Source organism: Oryx dammah, unplaced genomic scaffold, assembly GCF_014754425.2.
Source record: "Oryx dammah isolate SB20612 unplaced genomic scaffold, SCBI_Odam_1.1 HiC_scaffold_26, whole genome shotgun sequence".
NCBI lineage: Eukaryota > Metazoa > Chordata > Mammalia > Artiodactyla > Bovidae > Oryx > Oryx dammah.
Genome location: NW_024070210.1, coordinates 32,387,712 through 32,413,624, shown reverse-complemented (window position 1 = coordinate 32,413,624; position 25,913 = coordinate 32,387,712). Strand labels below are relative to the sequence as shown.

General features: G+C 40.0%; 1 pseudogene; it reads right to left on the bottom strand.

Annotated features, from left to right (window-relative positions):
- Positions 1 to 908: 908 nt before the first annotated feature.
- LOC120852891 lies at positions 909 to 1,765 on the bottom strand (annotated as a pseudogene).
- Between the last annotated feature and the right edge of the window lie 24,148 nt (positions 1,766 to 25,913).

The window sequence follows — 25,913 nt, the reverse complement described above, 5'->3', positions numbered from 1 at the left end:
TGAAAACAAGATACAGCCTGAGAATAAGATTTGAAAAAAAAAAAAAAAAACCTGCTTCAAGCTGAATTCAGAACTCATATTCTATCCAGGCCCAAATCCCTTGAAATAGTCAAAGCAATTGGTTTTGTTTTTATTTGTTCTTTGTCATGATCTACAATATAAAATGGACGTAAAAGATGCATTTTACAGAATCAGTTCAAAGCAATTCCTCCATAACTGGTGTATAAAAATAGCCAAAGGGAAAAAAATTTCCTTCAGAATCAGAGTGATTGAAAATATATTTCACACAGATAAAATTATTTACTTTTGGACTGGTCTAAATCTAAAGTGTGAGGCATCACCACAAAAGAAGAAATAAATTGGTCCCCAAAAGATTCCTAGTAAGGATACGTAGGATGATCACTTGATGTTCTTCCTTTTCTCTTTTTGCTTTTAGGAGCTTTCTATAAGGGGTTTACAGGCCTAGTGACATATCTTGTTTTCCTTCCATTTCTCTCTTTGTAAAAGGCATTTTAAGGCACTTATCATTGCCAACTAATGTTCATTTTACGACACTGTTCTCAGCAGTCATTTTCCATGGACGAGCACTTTTCACTAAGATCATATTCTGCTTAGCTCATCAAAAATATAAGACTTCTTTTTTTTTCTGTCAGACTTCATTTTTCCTGTAAAGTCTACTTCTGTGGTCTTTTTTTTTTATCACACCTCTGCTTGATTCCTAGATTCCATACTGCTGCTTTTGTAATTTATTGTCTTCTCCAGTGTGTATATTGTTTCTAGTTTTGAAGAGGCAAGTCTGGGCACTTTGGCCCAATCCATTTTGATCTCATAGTCTTTTTTTCTCATTTTCTCATGATCAAATGATTATTTTCAAAGCAATAATATGGAAATCAATATTCTGTCCCATAATTCTGTGCAACTAGGACTATAGAAATGTCACTGTCCCTGCCCCTCATCTTCAAATGAACATTCTCAGGTCTCAACAGCAAGTCTTCCCAAAGGGTAACTTCTGGAAAAACAAGCTATTTCCTTGGCTCATATTTCCCCCTTTTTATAGGATGCACCAACCATATATCCAAGAATATACTGGGGAGCAGAGAGGCATCCACCAAGAAGCCCACAGTGGTTGACAGCCATAAGACTAGAGACAGGCACAAAGGTACAGGTCAACATACTGGCAAAAAATCCATGACAGCTTGGGAGTAGCTCTTCATTTCATTCATGGTGGAAACACAAAACATCCTAGGATGCCCTCTTCCTGATAGATAGTTGCTGTGGAGTCACCAAGTCCACAGTACTTGGATTCTCTGCCAGTGAGCTATACCCTAGGTCTCAGAGTGATCACAGGGAAGCAATGTGTGATGACAGTAGCAGCAGAAGCAGCCATCCCCTTTCAGACTATCTCCCCGATAACTTGGTCAAAGGAAGATCACACTTCTTTCTGTACATTTCCAGAGCCTAATTCCTTAGCCTTGTCACACTCTTGGTAATGCTGTGAAACTTTGCCATGGACCACAGTTCCAAGGACCTCTGAACACAGTCTTAGAGTTAAGCCTGTGAACAACCCACGCTTCCCATGGATGACTGCAATATGCTGAGCATAATAAATGAGTCTAGGAAGCTGACAGATTTGCCACCCCAAAATATTTCGTCCTATTGTTGCAGAAAGCAGCTCATACCCTACCTGGAGGAGCACCGTCATGTACATCAGCGGCTGGGATGGTAAGACCAGGCCCAGGAGCACCTGACTGGCTGCATCAGCCATGAGGGCGCCCGTGGCCAGATGGACAGACAGAGCCACCAGAAAACCGAAACTGTCCCGACTCATGTGCCAGGGCTGTCAGCTTCACTGCCCCGCCTCCCAGCCATTGTTAGAGTCTTGAATTCCAGTATGCCGCCATGTTTGAGGCAGCCTGAGGACGAGAGCCACATTCCATGTGGTGCAACGCCCTATTCACTCATGAGCAGTTGACAGACCCACTACTTTGCCCAAGACACAATCTCAGCAGTTGGCTTCACCTCCTTTACCTGGGGGGAGGAAATGTGGCAGACAAGAAGGCGTCATAGGCAGATGATTTTTTAAAAAGATACGGGAGAAATAAAAACACTAGAATATAGAAACATTCTCCTCATCACAAAGAAAGAAACAAAGGCAAAGAGGACTACCTCTACCCTTTTGCTCCTTCTCCATTCCTTCCTCCAAACCCAGGAGCTGGACTTCCGACCACAGAAATGGAAGAAGGAGGCACTTGAGTTAGGGGACTGAGCAGGAACTCTGAGGTTGCACCTTCTTCAGGAGCAACCTTGAGGGCAGACACTGAGGAGGTGCAGCTTAGGTCTGGGGTGATATGCCTGAGACCTGCCCTTTCTACAGGAAAGCTCAGTGGGGTTGGCCAACTGGGGGATTTTCCTTTAAAACACACTGGGACAGTCACACTGGTTGTTAAAACATTTATCAGTTGGTGAAAAGCCATGATCCCAAGCTGTTACTCCAAGCCCTCCCCTTTGCTTCAACTCCTCCACCAACTCCCCATCATCCCAGACTAAAATGTGGGGGAGCAGGTAATGCCTGGCACAGACAGGGGTCACTTCTGATCAGTTAGTATCAGGCTCACCCCATCTGAATTATTTTTAATAGCTTCTCTGGTTAAAGCAGAACAGTGACATCTTTAGAGAGGGAATATGAGAAAGATCTTCTCCCTCCAAAAGCACATTTTCAGACTAAATAGTCCACAGTGGCATCTTTGTTTCAAAGTGAATCTTCCTACTTTGGGTTCTGCCTGTGCCTTGTAAAAGGAAGTAGAACTTACTGCATAATTTTTTAACTTAATTTTTAATTGAAGGATAATTGCTTTACAGAATTTTGTTGTTTTCTGTCAAACATCAACATGAATCAGCCATAGGTATACGTATGTCCCCTCCCTCTTGAACCTCCCTTCCATTGTCCTCCCCATCCCACCCCTCTAGGCTGATACAGAACCCTGTTTGGGTTCCCTGAGTCATACAGCAAATTCCCACTGGCTATCTATTTTACATATGGTAATGTCCACGATATTCTCTCCATACATCTCACCATCTCTTCCCTTCTCCCCCGTGTCCGTAAGTCTGTTCTCTATATCTATTTCTCCATTGCTGCCCTGCAAATAAATTCATTGGTACCATCTTTCTAGATTCTGTATATATGCGTTAGTATATGATATTTATCTTTCTCTTTTCTGACTTCACTCTGTATAATAGGCTCTAGGTTCATCCACCTCATTAGAACTGACTCAAATGTGTCCCTTTTTTATGACTGAGTAGTATTCTATTGTGTATATGTACCACAGCTGCTTTATCCATTCATCTCTCAATGGACACCTAGGTAACGTCCATGTTCTAGTTATTGTAAATAGTGCTGTGATGAACACTGAGATACATGTGTCTTTTTCGATTTTGTTTCCTCAGGGTATATGCCTAGAAGTGGGATTGTTGGGCCACATGGTGGTTTTATTTCTAGTTTCTTAAGGAATTTCCATACCATTTTCCATAGTGGCCATATCAATTTACATTCCCACCAGTGCAAGAGGGTTCCCTTTCCTTCACACCCTCTCCAGCATTTATTGTTTGTAGACTTTTTGATGATGGCCATTCTGACCAGTGAGAGGTGATATCTCTTTGTAGTTTTGATCTGCATTTCTCTAGTAATGAGAGATGTTGAGCATCTTTTCATGTGTTTGTTAGCCATCTGTATGTCTTCTTTGGAGAAATGTCTGTTTTGGTTTTTTCCTCACTTTTTGATGGGGTTGTTTGTTTTTCTGGTATTGACTTGTATAAGCTGCTTGTATATTTTGGAAATTAATCCTGTCAGTTGTTTCATTTGCTATTATTTTCTCCCATTCTGACAGTTATCTTTTCACCTTGTTTATAGTTTTCTTCACTGTGCAAAAGCTTTTAAGTTTAATTGGGTCCCACTCACTCATTTTTGTTTTTATTTCCGTTACTCTGGGAGGTGGGTCACAGAGGATTTGCTTTGATTTATGTCATCAAGCGTTCCGCCTGTGTTTAATGTGTTTTCCTCTAAGAGTTTTATAGTTTCTGGTTTTACATTTAGGTTTTTAACCCATTTGAGTTTACCTTTGTGTATGGTGTTAGAAAGTGTTCTAATTTCTTTCTTTTACATGTAGCTGTCCAGTTTTCCCAGCACCACTTATTGAAGAGGCTATATTTGCCCCCATAAGATATTCTTGTATCCTTTGTCAGAAATAAGGTACCCATAGGTATGTGGGTTTATTTCTGGGCTTTCTATCTTGTCCCATTGGTCTATATTTCTGTTTTTGTTGCAGTACCATACTGTCTTGATGACTGTAGCTTTGTAGTATAATCTGAAGTTTAGAAGGTTGCTTCTTCCAGCTCCATTCTTCTTTCTCAAGACTGCTTTGGCTATTCAGGATCTTTTGTGTTTGCATATGAATTGTGAAATTTTTTGTTCTAGCTCTGTGAAAAATGCCATTGGTAATTTGATAGGGATCTCATTGAATCTGTAGTTTTCATTTATTAGTATAGTCATTTTCACAATATTGATCTTCCTACCCAGGAACATAGAATATCTCTCCCATCTATTTATGCCTTCTTTGATTTCTTTAATTTTGTAATTTTCTGTATACGGTTCTTTTGTCTCCTTAGGCAGGTTTATTCCTAGATATTTTATAATTTTTGTTGTAATAGTGAATGGAATTGATTCCTTTATTTTTCTTTCTAATTTTTTATTGTTAGTATGTAGGAATGCAAGTGATTTCTGTGTGTTGATTTTGTATCCCGTGACTTTGCTAAATTCACTGATTAGCTTTACTAATTTTCTGATAGTATCTCTAGGGTTTTCTATGTATAGTTTCATGTCATCTGCAAATAGTGAGAGCTTTACTTCTTCTTTTCCAATCTGGATTACTTTTATTTCTTTTTCTTCTCTGATTGCCATACTAGAACTTCCAAAACTATGTTGAATAATAGTAGTGAGAGTGGACACCCTTGTCTTGTTTCTGATCTTAGAGGGAATGCTTTCAGTTTTTCACCACTGAGAATAATGTTTGCTGGGGGTTTATCATATATGGCCTTTACTAGGTTGAGGTAGGTTCCTTCTATGCCCATTTTTTTGAAGAGTTTTAATCATAATTGGGTGCTGAATTTTGTCAAAGGGTTTTTCTGCATCTATTGAGGATATCATAGGGTTTTTATCTTTTAATTTGTTAATATGGTGTATCACATTGATTGATTTGCATATATTACAGAATCCTTGCATCCCTGGAATAAACCCAACTTGATCATGGTGTATGAGCATTTTAATGTATTGTTGAACTCTGTTTGCTAAAATTTTGCTGAGGATTTTTGCATCTATATTCATCAGTGATATTGACCTGTAGTTTTCTTTTTTGTGTGTTGTCTTTGTCTGGTTTTGGTGTCAGGGTGATAGTGGCCTCATAGAATGAGTTTGAAAGTGTTCCTTCCTCTGCAATGTTTTGAAAGAGTTTTAGAAGGTTAGGCGTTAGCTCTTCTCTAAATGTTTGATATAATTCACCTGTGAAGCCATCTGGTCCTGGCCTTTTTTGGGGGGGAGATTTTTAATCACAGTTTCAATTTTGGTGCTTGTAATTGGGTTGTTCATGATTGCTGCATAGGTTACCTGGAGATTCTTGGCCTTCTAGCCTAAGAGAGAAAACAAGTGTTCTCGAACCTAAGTAGAAGTAATGTTTAGGAACCAAGAGGTGCATTAAGCTTCAAATTAGGATAATAATAGTTTTGCTAGCCTAGGATTGTTGAATTAAATGAGATAGTGTGGAAAGTGCTTAGCAGAGTGTCCTTAATGCCCATTATATGTACAATAAATACTATTATTTGAAACAGAGTGCAGACCCAGTTGATGAGATATTGATTTTTAGATATAAAAGGAGGTATTTCTTGAGTTGATGGCTAATGGATTTTCTTTTTCTTTTGAGGACCTTTCTGAGAGCAGAAGTAAACCTATTGACATTCTGCTATTTAAATTTCAAATTTTGATGGACAGAATTATTTTCTGGGCATAGATCTTTTAAGTAATAAGTTTGATATAATTCTGTAGCATTTTCTTGGAATTTCACCAAAGAAATTTAATCAATAAAGTTATCAGATTTAACTAAGGAGTTTGGATTATGTCCACCAGGATCTTCTCATTAACATAAAAATTTCCCCAAACAGAAATATTCTTAAATAGGGAGAAAATATTGTTTAATTTGCTGAGATTATGCTATCATTTAAAATGATTTGGCATTTTATGAAAATGCACTTAACTACAACCAATTACATTGCTTACATAGCTGAAAATAGGTTGGAACTGTAATAGTACCTGGCCTATTGTATGCATGCATGCTCAGTTGCTTTAGTCATGTCCGACTCTTTGCAACCCTGTGGACTGTAACCCGCCAGGCTCCTCTGTCTAGGGGTTCTCCAAGCAAGAATACTGGAGTGGGTCACCATGCCCTCCTCCAGGGGAACTTTCCAACCCAGGGATCAAACCTGTGTCTCCTACACTACAGGCGGATTCTTTACTGCTGAGCCACCAAGGAAGCCCATCTGGCCTATTACAGACATTCAATATATTTATCTACTTTAGGGGTCTTAGAACACTTTATAGTTTTGGAGGTATGTTTCTGCTCCAAATTCCTTATTTATCAAATGAGACTCTGAAACTGCAAAAACCTGCCTGATGCCTGGGAAAAGCCCACCCTGGCCTCTGGATCTGTAGCCTGGCCCTCTTCCTCTCCTACACAGTCTATCTTCAGTGACATGAACTGTTTCAAAGTGTGAGAAACTTGTTTGTCTTAATCGAAGATTTAGCCTGACAGCAAAGCATCATAATCTATGTTGACACACCTCTGAGCCTGGGCTCCTGTTCTTGCCTCTGATTTGCACACTTGTGTCACCTTTCTCCTTTGGCTGACTATGGATGCATGTTCTTCTTCAGGACTCACCTGGAGCATTGCCTCCAGGAAACTGTCCTGATTACCCAGGCTGGGCTGAGTGCCCTTCTTCAGGCCGCATCAAACCTGGACCCAGCTGTGTCATAGCACTCAGGTTCAGTATAGTTACTTCTTAGGTACTCAGTCTCTGCATTGGCGCTGAATGCTCTGCATTCAGGAAGACTGCTTCCTGAATCCTATTCTGGCCTCTTTTCACTTTCCAGCTTGCATCCTCCCCTTATCCTGCATCATGCCCCTGCCTGTATTCCTCCCAAGTTTGTACCACTCCCCAACCTGTATCCCTCTCAGCTTTTATCCTCCTAGCCTATATCCCTCCCAACCTCCATACCCTCAACATATTCCCCATCAAGCAATATGACTCTCCAATAAGTCCATATCCCCAGCCCATATCCCTCCAAGCTTGCATCCCTTCCTATCTCAATGTACCCTAGTTTGCATCTTTCCCCACCAGACTGTGTATACCCACCTAATCCCTCCAGCCTCTATCCCTCTGTGAAAGGAAAAATTCTAAAACAGCTTCCCAGATTCCCAGCCCTTGATATGCTCACACCTTCTCCCATGTATTCTAATTTAGGTGCTGCTGTGAAGGGATTTTGCAAATGTAATTGAGGTCCCAAGTTGACATTAAAATACAGAGATTATCTGGGTAGGCCTCATCTAATCACATGCATGTATGCATGCTCAGTCATTTCTGACTGTTTTCAAACCCATGGACTGTAGCCCACTAGACTCCTCTGTTCTTGGAATTTTCCAGACAAGAATATTGGAGTGGATTGCCATTTCCTTTCCCAGGGGATCTTCTGGACCCAGGGATCAAACCTGTGTCTCCTGCATTGGCAGGTGGATTCTTTACCACTGAGCCACCTGGGAAGCCCTGATCTAATCACATGAACCCTTTAAATCTGCGTCTAGAGGTTGGAGACAGAGAAATGAGGGAGATGTGAAGCATGATGGCAAGGATCGACAGATGTCCTCTAGTTGCTAAGAGTGGCTTCTGCCAACAGCCTGCAAGAATAGGGGAGCCTCTGTCCTATAACTACAAGGAACTGAATTCTTCCAACAGCTGTGTGAAACCTGGAAGAGGACCCTGAGCTGTAAAAAGGAATGCAGCCCAGCAGACACCTTAGATTTTAACCTTGTCATACCCTGAATGGAAAATTCAGCCACACCATGACTTGGACTTCTAATAAATGGATGCTGTTTTAAGCCACCAAACTGTAGAAAACTAACACAACCCCACCCAGCCTGTATCTCCCCAGTGTGTATCCTCCTCAGTCTATATCCCCCACCAGGATGTATCTCCCCAGCTGGAATCGTTCTGCAGCCTGTTTTGCACCCCCCGCAACATTGTTTTCCCTGGCCTGTGTTCCTCCCAGCTTGTACTATTCCCCAGCATGAGTGCTCCCTGCCCACATATACATATGTCTGTCATATGCAACGACCTCATCAATGCAGACATACACACTCCAGTATCCCTAATACCAGCACTGACCCATATGCCCAGCACATCACCCTAAGTGATAGCCCAAGGAACACACTGGTCTAATCCACAGTCTACATTACCAGATGGAAGTTTTGTCTCCCTTCCAAGTCCAGTGAGCAGGGCTGGGCATCCCAGAAGGAAAACTGGTGTCTCTCCTCCTTTGCTCCCTTCAGCCTCAAGCCAATCATGAGCAGCCAGTCAGCCCTCCAGGTGGCCAAAGGCATTCCCTTTCTAAAGGAAATAAACTGGCCTCAAACCCACTGGCCAAAATCCTTTCCTCTCTCCTCTCTAAGGATCTGAAATGCCTTTCCTTCAGGAGTATTGCTGACATCCCTTCTTCCTCTGAATTTCCCACCTCTGTTCCAGGGCCAAGCCTTATTTCCTCTTCTCTTGGACTTTTTTTCCCCACCAGTGCTATCCCACAACTTACACTTGCAAGATAGTGCTTTCTCAGTCATGTATTCCTCCATATTATATCCTTGTACCTAAACTGAAATTCTCTCTGAGGTGTTTGGGATGAGTGGCATAAGTAGCTAATTGTTGTTGTTGTTTAGTTGCCAAGTCGCGTCCAGCTCTTTTTGACCCCATGGACTGTGACCCACCAGACTCCTCTGTCCATGGAATTTCCCAGGCAAAAGTACTGAGTGGAATGTCATTTCCTTCTCCAAGGTATCTTCCCAGCCCAGGGATCGAACCGGCATTTTCCTGCATTGGCAAGATTCTTTACCAGTGGGCCACCTGGGAAGCCCAAGTAGCTAATACCTACCTTCAAAAAGCAAACATTAGGTGAAGAAGGTGGACTATCAGACTAGAAGGATAAATAATTTTATATATAATAACCCTGCAAGGTATAGTTATTACCTTTATTTCACAGGCAAGGAAATTGAGGCTCAGAGAGATTAAGTAAGTTGTCAAAGGTCACACAGCAAGCAAGCAGCAGAACTGAGATACCAACTCAGGCAGTCTGGCTCCAGAGTCCATCCTCTTGCCTGCTCCACTGAACACTTAGTATATGTCAGGATCCCTGTGCCAAGCAGAGTATGTGTATTATCTACGTAACAAAGGAGAAGGAGAGAAAGCAGAGACAACTGTGTGCTGAAGTGATAGGGAAATTTCCCACAGAGCAGTGTGGCTTGAGCTAGCATGACAGGAAACTTAGGACTCAAGGTTACAAGGGTAGGGTGTTCAAGTCGGGGGAATGGGATCAGCTAGGCCTAGGAGTGAGAACATACATTTTCTGGTACCTTAATTTGCATAGGAGAGTCATAGGAAACAAAGCTGGAGATCAGATTGCTTAAATAAATAAATAAAGCTGGAGACCAGTCTTAACTACTGGACCACTAGGGAAGTCCTCTGTGTCATATTCTTATTCCCTGCCCCACCTCCAAAAAAAAAATTAAAAAAATGCGTTACATGTCATCAGCAAAATGCTTGGGTGCGTGCTGAGTCGATTCAGTCGTGTCTGACTCATTGCAACCCTATGGACTGTAGCCTGCCAGGCTCCTCTGTCCATGGGATTCTCCAGGCAAGAATACTGGAGTGGGTTGCCATGCCCACCTCCCAGGGATCTTCCCAATACAGGGATCAAACCCATGTCTCTTATGTTTCCTGCACTGGCATTACCTCTCCTGCGTTACCACTACTGCCACCTGGGAACCCCCCATCAGCAATATCCCTTTTAGCAAACTCTCAAAACATGGAAGAGGCCCATAGCTGTTAGTTCCCTTTCTATTTCCTCAGTGGGCAGCAAGAAGGAAGCAGTGGAGGTAACAGGATTTTTCATTAGGCATCTGGGCCAGGACCAGGACCAGGGACACCAAGAGAAGGCAAGGCCTGAAGAATAAGGCTGGGTCCCAGGGTGCTGGTGACACGCCTTCACCGCTGGCGAACAGCTTGCTGGGATCAACCTGCAGGGCTTGTTCACAGATGTTCATAGGAAGGTGAATGGAGTCAGAAGTGGGCCCCAGTGGAGGTACCAAACACCTGAGATGACATGGAAAAGGAAGCAAGTTTAAACAGGAAGTATGCGTATAGAAGATGGGAATGAGAATGAGGAGGGACTTTGGAATAGAGTGGGGTTTACAAAGTGCTGAAGGCAAGTGCTTTCAATTAAAAAAAAAAAAAAAAAGCCAAAATCGGAAAATCTTTGTCCTGGGACCAAGATTCAGGGACAGCCTCCCCTGAGAAACTGGTGAGAAAAGGACCAGGGTTTGGTGACAAAACAAAGACCCAATTATCAAAACTGGGATAGAAAATGGGAACAAGGTTGGAGCTGGGTGACAAGATCAGAGCAGGAGGAACAGCTGTGACCCGGTGCTGAGTCACTGTGACCTGATGCTGAGTCAGTGGAAGACAGACCTGATTGGACCCAGGCTTGAGGGCACAGATGGAAGTCCAGAGCCCTCACTGTGAGCTGGGACGGACTGTGAGAGCAGGAACCTGAGTACTGAAAGGGAAAGGGCACACATTCGATGGAATCGTGCAGACAGGTTCTCCCAGGCAATAGCAGATGACAAATTCTTTTCACCATTTTTGCCTGTCACTCATCTGGGGGGAGCCTGTTAAAAATGCTAGTGGCCAGCGCTCCTCAGACTTAACGAATTAGAATCTTTATTGGTAGGGACAAGTCATCTGGATCAGGGGAATCTGATGCACACTAACACTGGAAACTGAGAGGTTTAGATTCTAGATTTTAGAAGGATAGTCTTCCTTACCTTGTTTCTGAATTTTTGTATTTGTTTCCCCCCTACCGTCTAAAGAAAGTAACTTGCCTCTAATAACCACATGCAGTTCAGACTGAGGTAGGTTCAGATAGATTCTTTTTGATGTGGCAAAATATATATAAGATAAAACATACCATTTTAAACATCTTTAAGTGTAAAATTCAATGATATCAAATTATGTTGTACAACCGTCACCGCTATTTATTTTCTTTTTCATCACTGCTAACAGAAATTCTGTACCTTTTAACCAATGATTCTCTATTTCACCTGCCCCCAACTCAACTCTGGTAACCTCTAATCCACTTTCTGCCTCCACAGTTTTGACTATTCTAGATATTTCATGTAAATAGAATCATACAGTATTTGTATCTGGCTTCTTTTGCTTGGCATAATGTTTTCAAGGTCCATCCGAGTTGTAACATATATCAGAACTTCATTTCTTTCTATGGTTGAACAATCCCATTGTAGGTATATCATGTTTTATTTACCCATTCATCTGTTTACGGGCACTTGGGTTCTTTCCACTTTTTGGCTATTGTGAATAATTCTTCAATCAACATTAGCATGTAGGTATCTGACTGAATGACTCTTTTCAGTAGTTTGAGTATATTCCGAGGAGTGGAATTGCTGTGGTAATATGCTAGGTTACATGTGTTTAATTTTTTTGTTGTTGTTCAATCATTCAGTCGTGTCTGACTCTGCAACCCCACAGACTGCAGCATGCTAGATTTCCCTGTCCTTCACCATCTCCCAGAGCTTGCTCAAACTTACGTCCATTGAGTTTTTAGGGAACTGCTAAACTGTTTTCCACAGAGGCTGCACCATTTTACATTTCCATCAGCAATGTACTATGGTTCCACTTTTGCCACATCTTAAATAACATTTGTTTTCTAGTTTTTAAATTATAATTATCTTAATAGGTGTGAAGTTGTACCTCTTTGTAGTTTTAATTTGCATGTCTACAGTGACTAATGATGTTGACATCTTTTCACGTGTTTACTAGCTATTTGTATACCTTCTCAGGGGAAATGCCTATTTAACTCCTTTGCCCATTTTTAAATTGGGTTGTTTGCCATTTTGTTGTTGAGTTGTAGGAGTTGTTTACATACTCTGTATTTTAAATCCTTATGAGATATATGATTTGCAAATATTTTCTCAAATTATGTAGGTTGTCTTTCACTTTCTTGATGCCTTTTGATGGACAAGAGTTGTCAGTTGTTAATGACGTCCAGTGCATCTACTTTTTTAAATTGTTGCTTATGCTTTTGGTGTCAAATTAAGAATTCAGTGCCAAATCCAAGGTCATCAAGGTTTACTCTGTTTTCCTCTAAGTTTTATAGGTTTTCCCTTATATTTAGGTTATTGATCCATTTTTCATTAATTTTTATATATGGTATGAGGTAGGGTGGTTCAATCTCATTCTTTTGTGTGTAGAATTCCCGCTGACCCAGAACTGTTTATTGAAGAGATTATCCTTTCCCTAGTGAATAGACTTGCTGCCTTTGTCAAAGATTAATTGGTCATATTATTACTGTTCAATGGGTATAGAGTTTCAGATTTGCAAGATGAAAAGAGTTTAAAGATGGATGGTGGCAATAGTTGCTCAACAATGTGAATATACTTAATGTCACTAAACTGAATACTTAAAAATGGTTAAGATAGATTTTATATCACATGTATTTTACTACAGTTTTTAAAAGTAAATTGACCATAGATGAATGGGTTTATTTCTGAACTCTCAATTCTGTCCCACTAGTCTATATGTCCATGGGGTTGCAAAGAGTCGGACACAACTAAGTAACTGAACTGACCGACTGACTGAATCTATACAACTATCCTTATGCCAACAGCACACTGTTTCAATTACTGTCGCTTTCAATAAGCTTTGAAACTGGAACGTGTGATTACTCCAATTTTGTTCTTTTTCAGAATTGTTTTGGCCTTTTGGGTCCCTTGCAATTGCATATGAATGTAAGGACCATCTCTTTCATTTCTGCAAACACTTTTGGAATTTTGATAGGGATTGTGTTGAATCTGTAAATAGGGGTATTACCATCTTAACAATATTAAGTTTTCTAATTCATGAATACAGAATGTCTTTCCATTTATTTCAGTCTTCTTTCTTCTTTCTTTCAGAAATGTTTTGTAGTTTTCATCTAGGGTGGGTTCTTAAACTATAATGTTTTTCTTCCCTTGCTTAGTATGACACACTTTAGATCAAATAAGAAAGGAGTAAAACTTACAGGAAGGCAATCAACATTTCCTATATTTCGTTGGCACCCACCTATGAGAAAAAAGACTTATAGATCACTCAGTATTAAATGAGCATTTATTGATAATTCTTTCTATTTTGAGCCCTGAACTAGGTGCTGGTTTCCATAAGTTTAAAATAGTATGAGTATCAGGTTGAAATCCAAACAGTGATGCTATAATGGGAAATACTACAAAGCAGCCTTGGACAGAAAGCTGAGGGAACAGAAGCGAAGCAGAACTAAGGTCTGTAAGGAGAAAAAGGCTGTGAAGGTGAAGTGAAATTTTGCCAGCTAGAAAAGGGGAATGAAGACAACATTTGAGGGTGAGGATGTGAACCACGGCATGGGGCAAGGCAAGTTCAGGAAATGCTAAGGATAGCTGCTCATTTGAACAATTGTTAAAAAAAAAAAAAAATGAAGGCACATTGTGTGTGCTATGTTGCTTCAGTCATGTCCAGCTCTGTGTGACCATATATATGGACTGCAGCCCACCAGGCTCCTCTGTCCATCAGATTCTCCAGGAAAGAATAATGCCTTCCTCCAGAGGATCTTCCTGACCCAGGGATTGAACCTGTGACTCTTACATCTACCTGCATTGGCAGGCACGTTCTTTACCACTGGCACCACCTGGGAAGCCCCTAAGGCACATTATCTGTTAATATATTCCTTTCAAAAAAGATGATGGATTTTATTTTATTTTATTTTTGGCCATGTATCACAGTATATGGGATCTTAGTTCCCTGACCAGGCATCAAACCTGAGCCCCCTGCAGTGAAATGGCAGAGACTTAACCACTGGATAGCCAGGGACGTCCCAAGATGATGCATTTCAAAAGTGAGGAATAGAATAAAGGCTGCACAGTAAATAATAGTATTTTCATCAATGTTAATTTCTTGATTTTGATACTTGTACTATGGTTAGGGGACTTCCCTGGTGGCTCAGATGGTAAAGCGTCTATCTACAATGTGAGAGACCTGGGTTCGATCCCTGGGTTGGGAAGATTCCCTGGAGAAGGAAATGGCAACCCACTCCAGTAGTCTTGCCTGGAGAATCCCATGGAGGGAGGAGCTTGGTGCACGCTACCATCCATGGGGTTGCAAAGAGTCGGGCACAACTGAGCGACTTCACTTCAATTCACTATGGTTAGGAGAGACAATGTTTTAGGAGGTACACACTGAAGTATTTAAGGGAAGGGGGCACCCTTTAGCACAAGTTACTTTCAAATGGTTCAGGGAAAATAATATGTTTGTATAGAGACAGAGAGAAAATCACAAAGTAAAAATGGCAAAATGCCAACAAGTAGAGAATCAGAGTGAAGGGTGTAGAAGGACTTTTGTACTGTTCTTGCAACTTTCTTATAATTCTGAAATTAATTTAAAAAAATCTTCCCCCAAAAGTAATGATGTCTCTTCTCTACAATACAAATGGAATTGTAAAAAAAAAAAAAAAGAACAAGTTCTGTTTAAAATGTTTTTATACACATAGAAAAATATCTAAAAAGACACCAAACTACCTATCAGTGAGTACTTCTAAAGAGTGGAAGTAGGTTGAGAAAAGGAGTATTTAAATTTACTTTATACATTTTTTGTATTGCAACTATTTTATTAAGAGCATATATTAATTTTGTAATTAAAACTAAAACCACAGAAGACATTTTAAAAGACCTGGGGGTAATAATGAATGACTGAGGAACACTTTTCTATTGTATGATAATAGGGAAAGGGTGGTAAGAAAAGATATTTTTTAATAAAGAAAAATACATATCTTATATACATCAAAATATACATAAAAATCAGCAAATAGATGTGAACAGGTAAACAATTGTTGGTACTTAATGAGAGTGGTTTTTATGTCCCTGAGAAGCTTTTCTTCAGAAACTGAGAAGTCAAAAATCTTACCTCGTTGTTCTCCCTGTTTAATGCTCCATTGGTAAGGAAAATCAAAGAAACTCTCCTAGTAATTTAAGCAAAAAGCCTACATCTTCACCTTAATTACTGCCTACATTTGCAGAAGCCAAGGTTGTTTTTGTTCATTTGACAACTTCTGTGGGATGACAAAAAAAATAAAATAACATGACAGCCTGTTGTATTTTTCTAAGCCCACCCGAATGATCAAACTGAATTAAATACTCACTAGAATCACACACTTTAAAAAAGAGAGACGTTCCATTTAGTATATGTATAGATGAAAAGGGAAATATAAAAATGACACCAATAAGCCATTACCCAATATCCTGCTTCTGGCCCCAGAATAGAAAGACCACCAACTCACCCTTTCCCCAGGGTTAGAAGTGGCTCAAAAGAGAAGTGATGTAAAGCGTCCTAAACCAAGGCCATGGATATGCTTCATCTGCTCAGTTCGAGAGAGGACCAAAGGAGGTAGGTTAAATCTTGGGCATCAGCCTCTGTGGAATAGCGAATGGCAAGCTCAGAAGGCTCAGATCATCGGGGTTCAGTCTATTTTCTCCCAATTCCTCCCACTGCTGAATACATTGTCACGGTCCCTCAGCCTCAAGGGCATAGGCTTATCTGTTGCTGTCCTGGGTTGTTAACTCCCAAGACTCAGTAGAGGAGAGGACTGTCTTGAGTTATCTGTCCTACTTGTGATTCTTTTTAATAAACGAGGACATTCTTCTGGTTGGATTCTTTTGTATCCAAGGACAACATCGTTCAACTATTGATACATTTTAAACTAAAATATGCTCAGTATATAAAATCTGGATATGAATATGACATAGGTTTCTTCTTTAGTAAAAGAAAAAGTTACAGAAGAAGCTCCCCAATCACAGGTTGAAAACCACCTCACTTTTTAAAATTCTAAATCCCAAATTTAATGATTGTGAATTTATTTTTTAAAGATATTTACCTTAAAGCTTGAATATTCATCTATTTATTCAAAATTATTTATTATCACTGTGATTTTCAATAAAACATATTTCCTCCCTTAAGAATCATATACACTAATGTTTTTTGTTTTTTTTTTTTTACTTTTAAAAAGAGACCAATAAGAAATCACCTAAATATATCATCTTCAGTTTAGTTCAGTTCAGTCGTTCAGTTTAGTTCAGTTCAGTTGTTCAGTCGTGTCCGACTCTTTGCGACCCCATGGACTGCAGCATGCTAGGTTTCCCTGTCCATCACCAACTTCTGGAGGTTACTCAAACTCATGTCAATTGAGTCGGTGATGCCTTCCAATCATCTCATCCTCCGTCATCCCCTTCTCCTCCCGCCTTCAATCTTTCCCAACATCAGGGTCTTTTCAAATGAGTCAGTTCTTCACATCAACTGGCCAAAGTATTGGGAGTTTCAGCTTCAGCATCAGTTCTTCCAATGAATATTCAGGACTGATTTCCTTTAGTATGGACTGGTTGGATCTCCTTACAGTGTAAGTGACTCTCAAGAGTCTTCTCCAACACCACAGTTCAAAAGCATCAATTCTTTGGCATTCAGCTTTCTTTATAGTCCAACTTTCACATCCATACATGACTACTGGATAAACCATAGCCTTGACTAGACAGACCTTTGTTGGCAAAGTAATGTCTCTGCTTTTTAATATGCTGTCTAGGTTGGTCATAACTCTTCTTCCAAGGAGAAAACATCTTTTTTACCAGTTAGACAATATATTGTTTTGGGCAAGTTTGCTGAGTGACACGCATGCGTTTGCACGTGCTCACACACACACAGACACACACAAACACACACACACACAATAATAGAATCTTGCTCACAAAGAATTGTCTTGTATTGGTGACACTAAATTCAACTTCATTTTGCACTACACCGTATGTAGGTATCTAGCCATTTTGTATTTTATTCTCCTAAGATCACTTAATTTTGACAGCATTTAATTTGTCTTAAGGTATATTCTGAATTAGAATAAATATTGGATAAATAGCGTCCTCACTAAAAAAAGAAATGCTAAATCTCAGGTCATACTGTAGAACAATTGAAATAAAAGTCATATTTTAGCAAAAAAAAAAAAAATGGTGTCCTCACTGACATTACAAAGCAACAGAAAGCAGTTCTGAGCAATAGCATTGAAAGGAAGCTCATGTGTTTTCCTTCCTCAGGTTAGCTCTTGATAGAATTTCAGAAGTACCATTTTAAAAATTGTAGCCATTGAGATAACCATCTAACTACTCTTAAAAAGCTGGATCTCTGTATTCTTTCTTTGCAAAAATGTATCCGAGGTGGATCAGAAATTAAATGTATGACACCATAAATGTCATAAAATGGGTAAATTTTTTTATAGCCTTGCCTTATGGAAATATTGTCTAGATATTATAGTTATTCCAGAAGCCATAAAATGATAAAATAGTTCACATAAAAATTACAATTCTTAAAGGTAAAAATTACTTTAATAGAGTTGAAAGAAAAACTAAGAAAAATATTTGCAGCAAACATGACATAAAAGGACTGATTTGTTTAATAAACAAAGAGCTCTTATAAAAATAAAAGCAGTGATGAAATCAAGGAGGAACTGGGAGATTGACAGGCTATTTCCATTCCCTGTTCTCTCCTCTTTGATAAGGACAATTGACTTTTCTCAGTCTTATGTAAAGTACTGTGCAATCACAATTGCAAGCAAGGTCCTTAGCTTTAATCTTTCCCACAAAGTTTCTTACCTTTGAGCTCTTCCTATATAGGAATTCTGGTGTTGCCACTAGTAAGATATCATCTCAGTAAAAGAATTAGCAAAAACATAAATAGGCAATATAAAATAACCACATGTGGTTTTCAATACCAATCATTATTATAAAAAAATTATATTAAAAAATCATGCAATACCATTTTTTGTCTATCAAATAACCAAAGAATAAAAAGATGATACCTTGTGCTTGAGAAGGTGAGAAAATGGGCGTTCTTATTTACAGCTGGTGGGAGTGTAAATTGGTACAATTTTGGAGGATACATAAAGGATATATCTATCTATATAGATAGATACTGAAACGGGACTAGCAATTCTACTTCTAGAAATTTATCCCATAGATATACTTGTCCATGTTCACAAACATTCAGGGATGTTCATTAGCTTTTGATAATAGTGGAAAGCTAAAAATAACCTAAATGTCAACAATAGGTCTCTGAAAAAAAAGAGACTATAGCTATTAAAAAGAGAGAGGTGAGAGTATATTACAGACTTAATTAGATTTCCAAGTTATGTGAAAAATAAGTTTTAGAACCAGTGATCACATTTGTGTAAAATAATGTGTATGTATCTATACATATGTGGGAGGAAAGAGCACATTTTACATATTTCTGTACATATTCCAAGAAATAAATGTTAATAAAAGATGTGGTATGGACCTAACAGAAGCAGAAGATATTAAGCAGAGGTGGCAAGAATACACAAAAGAACTGTACAAAAAAGATCTTCACGACCAAGATAATCACAATGGTGTGATCACTCACACTCATCTAGAGCCAGACATCCTGGAATGTGAAGTCAAGTGGGCCTTAGGAAGCATCACTACAAACAAAGCTAGTAGAGGTGATGGAATTCCAGTTGAGCTATTTCAAATCCTACAAGATGAGGCTGTGAAAGTGCTGTACTCAATATGCCAGCAAGTTTGGAAAACTCAGCAGTGGCCACAGGACTGGAAAAAGTCAGTTTTCATTCCAATGCCAAAGAAAGGCAATGCCAAAGAATGTTCAAACTACTGCACAATTGCACTCATCTCATACGCTAGTTAAGTAATGCTCAAAATCCTCCAAGCCAGGCTTCAGCAATACATGAACCGTGAACTTCCAGATGTTCAAGCTGGTTTTAGAAAAGGCAGAGGAACCAGAGATCAAATTGCCAGCATCTGCTGGATCATCGAAAAAGCAAGAGAGTTCCAGAAAAACATCTATTTCTGCTTTATTAACTATGCCAAAGCCTTTGACTGTGTGGATCACAATAAACTGTGGAAAATTCAGAAGGAGATGGGGACACCAGACCACCCGACCTGCCTCTTGAGAAACCTATATGTGCCGGAAGCCAGTGTGAGGAATCCCACCCGTGACAAGGTCATGAGGGAGGAAGCTGACATACACAAGGCCGTGATCAGACTTCAGGAGTTCCCCCTGGCATTTCCTGAGCATCCACCCCCCAAAATAAAAATCTGCCGGCTTTTGTACTCTGCTTTTCCACTTTTCTGATATTTTCTGGAAAAAAGTCAACTCAGGGCTTTAGTCTTCTGCATTTGAAAGGGATGTTTCAGTTAACCCCCTCTGATTGCTCTCTATCTTGCCTAACAGGTTCCCTGGACAAGCTTGTGAATTGCTGGCAGCCCCCAACCATGAGAGGCACAAAGCTTAAAAGCATCTTAAAGATACAGAGCCTTTTCTAAAGAGTTAAAAATTATATTGGTGATGGGATTTCACTGTTGACTCAATGATTGCTGCCAGGCCTCCATATTCTTTATCTTTTAGGCACCTGGGAGGATGTTAATCAATGTAAACGGGATATGGAAAAAGATATATAATAGTTTTGATGTTACCAACACTAGACTTTTGAGTTAATTACTTCTGTTGTATATCACTGCACTCCTCTTGTGTCCTTGTTATGTAAGAATGTAACTTTATTTAGTGCTTTCTGAGAGTGGCACCAGACTTTGGGAAGATCAACACAAATAAGTCTTCTGGTTGACAAACCCTTATCAGAAAAAAGGCTGTAAAGTGTTAATTGGCCCCTTTTGCTGGAAGATGATGTAAATTACCTAAGACTTATGTATACAATTAGGTGTGCAGAGAGAAAAGCCTGGTTTTGATAAGAGTCTGGACTGCTAACGCTGCATAACTTTGTGTTACCCATTGATCTCCATGTTTTATCAAAAGTATAAAAGGCCTTCTGAACAATAGAGGCCGGAGCCAGTCGCTGGACTGGTTTCCCCCGTGTCTCTCTCTCTTTCCTCTTTTCCCTTTTTCTCCCTCTGCCCTTTGCCTTAATTTCAGGCTGAATTTCCACCTGGGGCGCGGAGGCTCGCCAAGTCTACTTACTTGCCCTGGCTGTTAAGACCCGCGCGAAAGGGAGCCTAAGGCGAGGCACCCTTAGATATTCAAGCGAGCGCCGGTGGCCCAACGTAGATGGTGCAAATTCCTTGTCTGGAATTTTATTGGTCTTCCACGTAATCCAAGCTATTCAGCCCTCTTCCTCCACTTAATCTTCTTACTACACTGTTGTTTCTTAATCTAATATTATATTAATAAGTAAATAAGTCTTTCCTCGCCGACTCCATCCACCCTTCAAATTCCCTGGATCCACTGGGGCTGGACCCCGGCATATATGCAGGACAGCAAGCAACAGTTAGAACTGGACATGGAACAACAGACTGGTTCCAAATAGGAAAAGGAGTACGTCAAGGCTGTATGTTGTCACCCTGCTTATTTAACTTAATGCAGAGTACATCATGAGAAATGCTGGGCTGGAGGAAGCACAATCTGGAATCAAGATTGCTGGTAGAAATATCAATAACCTCAGATATGCAGATGACACCACCCTTATGGCAGAAAGTGAAGAGAAACTAAAAAGGCTCTTGATGAAAGTGAAAGAGGAGTGTGAAAAAGTTGGCTTAAAGCTCAACATTCAGAAAACTAAGATCATGGCATCCGGTCACATCACTTCATGGCAAATAGATGGGGAAACAGTGGAAACAGTGGCTAACTATTTTTTTGGGCTCCAAAATCACTGAAGATGGTGATTGCAGCCATGAAATTGAAAGACACTCACTCCTTGGAAGGAAAGTTATGACCAACCTAGACAGCATATTAAAAAGCAGAGACATTACTTTGCCAACAAAGGTCCGTGTAGTCAAGGCTATGGTTTTTTGAGTAGTCATGTATGGATGTGAAAGTTGGACTGTGAAGAAGGCTGAGCACTGAATAGTTGATGCTTTGAACTGTGGTGTTGGAGAAGCCTCTTGACAGTCCCTTGGACTGCAAGGAGATCCAACCAGTCCATCCTAAAAGAGATCAGTCCTGGGTGTTCATTGGAAGGACTGATGTTGAAGCTGAAGCACGAATACTTTGGCCACCTGATGTGAACAGCTGACTCATTTGAAAAGACCCTGATGCTGGGAAAGATTGAGGGGAGGAGGAGAAGGCCACGACAGAGGCTGAGATGATTGGATGGCATCACCGACTCAATGGACATGGGTTTGGGTGGACTCTGGCAGCTGGTGATGGACAAGGGAGGCCTGGTGTGCTGCGGTTCATGGGGTCTCAAAGAGGTGGACTCGACTGAGCGACTGAACTGAACTGAAAAGATGTTTTTATCCTTTGGACTTAAAAAAAGGTGATTGAATATTGTCAAAAACTACAAAGCATCTTTGAATTTTTCCATAAAAATAAAATTATATTTGGAAAAATAGTTGTTCAGTGTTTAAGACAAAACCTCTGCCAAGTGTATTTAGTTTGACATTTTTTCGTGTCCTGTTTACCAAACTAGAAACAAACTTCGAATCAGTTAACTGATATAATTAGAAAGAAGTGCTACATCAGAATGATATGTTTAATGATATATTTGCACTGTGGAATACATTGATCTATAAATGCAAAAAAAGACTACAGCCAGGAGAAGTGTGTAGAGTTAAGCAGCATGATACTCACTGAGATAACCCAGTTCTCCTTAGTTATCTTCCCCATTGCCTTCTCTCATATGCAAGAGAGAATAACAGTGCAAACATCAAAACTATTTATCTCTGGGAAGTCTAAACCTAGGTGGTCCTGACAGATTGTGTTCACCATACTAAGAAATCTAGAATTTGTTAATGATAACCATTAAGCAGTTTTAAGTAAGAGGAGGGCATGATCAGGATTGGGTTTTACAAAAATCTCTTGGGCAGCACTGTGAGAAATGTGAAGGAGAAGGACAATATTTAAGGTAGAAAATTGCAGTAACATAGGAAAGGGATGATGAGTACTTTTGGTTTTTAAAGAACATATCAAGTTACAAATGAGGACACTGGTCCTCTGGTTGGACCCTGAGGCCCTGGGAGGAACTGTGGAGGATAGTGCTGAGGCAGTTTATGGAAGCCTTTGGCAGTGATGGTCAGGCCTTTGGAGGCAAAGGCAAAGACAAGGAGTGGTACTTGTTATACAAGGTGGCCCACTTGGCCAAAGCTATGGAGGTTACTTCCCTGAAGGACATTTCTTCTCTTTGCCCATCTTAAGAGTCTGACGTTTTTTCACTCCTTCCCAGGGAAATCCCTCAAGGTCCTGAAAGTCTTGTCCATTCTGAAACAGATCCAGGGAAGTAAATGATTGAGGTTGAAGGAATTTGTGACCACTGGGTTGATCTGGCAGTCCAAATGCCCCAAGAAAGTGAAACTATCATCCATGGTGCCATCATTCTGACCAAACCACCTTAATTCTGTGAGATGAAGCAACTGTAGGGAAAAACAAAATCAATAAGTGCTTATTCTTGCCAGGATAATCTCTTTGCAAGGTAACAGGGTGCTGGGTCTCATTAGGGACACACCTTATTCTTGCTTCTAAAACAACTTACACTATCTCTCTGCTCTTTTGCCTAAGACACTGCCGCTAATGACTGATGTGGACAACTGCTGTAACCCTGCTAAGAGCTGTACTTCTACTTGAGCAGCTTTGCTAAAGCCATCTTTCATGCCATCTCCAAGTCCTGTAGCTATCAGACCCCTGAACTCTGCAATAAGATTGGATTCACCAAATTTAACTCTCAGGGATTTAGTGATCATATAGACTCAAGTGACAGTGCAAAGAACCCAGAGACTCCTTCTGTGGCTACCATGTTCAGCTCTTGTAGTATAAGCAAAAGTAAAGAAAGAGTGAGAAAGATAATGAAGATCTGAATTAATCTGAACTACTAGTGCAGCATTAGTAGCAAGGACAGAGAAAGGGTAACAGACTGAGATATACAAGAAGGAGAAATCATAGGCCTTCATGACTGACTGAACGTGGGAAGTAAGAGGGAGGGAGACATTGAGAATGATTACTTTGTGTTTCCAGTTTAGGCTCCTAGAAAGGAGGGCTTTCAAAATGATAAGAAAAGCAGGCTATGGAGCCACTTTTCAAGAGATTACAAATAGTTAAGTTTGGGACATACAGCATTTAAGACGGTTGAAAGACATACACCAAGATCAACATGTAGTTGGATAATATAGCTTTTAAACTCAGGCAATAGTATTGGGCTGAAGGTACAGATTGTTGGAGAGTGGGTAGGTGGGTAGGCATGATTATAAGATGGTAAATGAAGCTGTTGAGGAGAAAGAGATGACTCAGGGAGAGTGTGTAGAACTGAGAAGAGAAGTGAGCAAAAGATAACAATTCTTGAGACAAATGGTAGAGAATTTGCATTAAGGGGTAAATAGAATAACAGAAGTCTCCAAAGAAATACACATAAAATATGTTATAAATATTATACATCTGTATATATATAATGTATATATTATCCATAATATATTATGCTATATATTATATAACATATATAGGGCATATGTCATATAACATAGAGAGAGCATAACATATATAGGGCATTACTATAGAAGCTAAAAGAAGAGAAAGCTTCAAGAATTGTTAATTATGCCTATGATTTATTTGAAGCCAAAATTTTGAAGTACTAGGACCCCAAATTCTTTTTTGACCATGCCACTGGCTTGTGGGATCTTAGTTCCCTGACCAGGAACTGACCTGGGCCCTTGGCAGTGAAAGCGCCAAGTCCTAGCCACCGGACAACTAGGGAATTCCCTAGGGCCCCTGATTCTAATGTTTCTGTGGAAATAACTCTTGGCTTTATAATAATCCATTTTTGGTGCAGTTCCCAAGAATATGTTCTGGGGAAAACAGGAGCCTATATAGACTTGCTTTTTTTTTAATTGATAACTTCTCTTTATTAATTGATAAACAGATAAATTGCACATTTATATTTGTGCATTCTATACATGTTAATATATATTATATATGGAGGGAATTCTTAAGTCTTAAAACTATTAACAAAATTCTGAATACATAATTCTAAAATCAATTCCAAAAAAAAAAAAACAGTTTGAAAACTTGAAGAGAAGTGATATATGTTAAAAATTGAGATGTGTCCATTGGATTTACCAAATAAAATCACTGATGTGTTAAGCAAGAGCAATCTTGGTCAAATGGCAAAATCTATACTGCAATGAGGTAAGAAAGGGAAAACAAGGCATATGGTTGTTGCTAGAGAAGACAATAGTCTGAGAGAGGATTTTCTTTTGGGGAAAGATGCTGCTACGACAAAGACTAAGCTTCCCAGGTGGTGCTAGTGGTAAGGAATTCACCTGCCAGTGCAGGGGACTCAAGAGATGCGGGTTTGACCCCTGGGTCAGGAAGATCCCCTGGAGGCGGAAATGGCAACCCACTCCAGTATTCTTGCCTGGGAAGTTCCATGGACAGAGGAGCCTGGTGGGGTACAGTGCATGGGACGGCAAAGAGTCGGACACGACTGCGCGCACATGCGTGTGCACTGCTGAGAAAGAAAAGGAGGCAGATAATTGAAGAAACGTGCCAGCAAAGAGGAGGGGGGATGAGGTCCAGAGCCCAGCTGGAGGGATTAACTTTGGAAAAAAGAAGGGCTGTCATAGCCTCTTTCCCATGAGAAGCAGAAAGTCATGCAAATGTATTTCTATGAGACATCCACCACCCACCAAACCTTTGTGATACAAAGCTTCTTGGTGCTGGAGTTCCAAATCAGATGGAGAGTAGGCATCTGCAATGCTGTAAGAGGTGACAAGCAAACTCTTTCCCTGGGTCATCCCATTTCACAACTTTGACAAATACCGCATCTCACATGTTTAGCAATGTCAAAAGCAGAGTGAAAACCAAGTCCTTAGTGTTCCTTAGTTGAGGTATAATTTACTCAGTAAGTATCATAAAATATTTATTAAGGTAAATATCATCAAATGCACCAGTTTTAAATATACACTTAAATGATTTTTAGTAAATGTATCAAATTATGCAAGTGTCACTGTTACCAAATCAAACCGGGGTCTGTTTGCCCACGCACAGTAAAGCCAGTCTACTAATACCAGACTGTGGAAGGAAGTGAAGTGAAAATCACTCAATCACGTCCAACTCTTTGTGAGCCCATGGACTATACAGTCCATGGAGTTCTCCAGGCCAGAATACTGGAGTGGGTAGCCTTTCCCTTCTCCAGAGTGGTGAAGGAAAGTACATTGTGTATTGCAAGGCCAACCAAAGAGTATGGACAGCTAACAATCAAAAGACCTAAACTCTCCAGTGGATTTTAGGAAAGGGTTTTTAAAGACAAAGTGAGGGAGAAAGTGGGAGGGTGGGTGATCAACTAGTGCACAGTTCTCTGATTGGTTAATGATGAGGTAACAGGGTGATGTGTCACAGGGATTAACATCATCAGTCCTCAGGCTCCAGCCAGTCTGGGGTCTACCTGTTCTTCAAGCAGTTGGCTTCTTCCCTCTGGTGGGGGTTTTAGTATCTGTAAAACAACTCAGAAATGTGTTAGACAC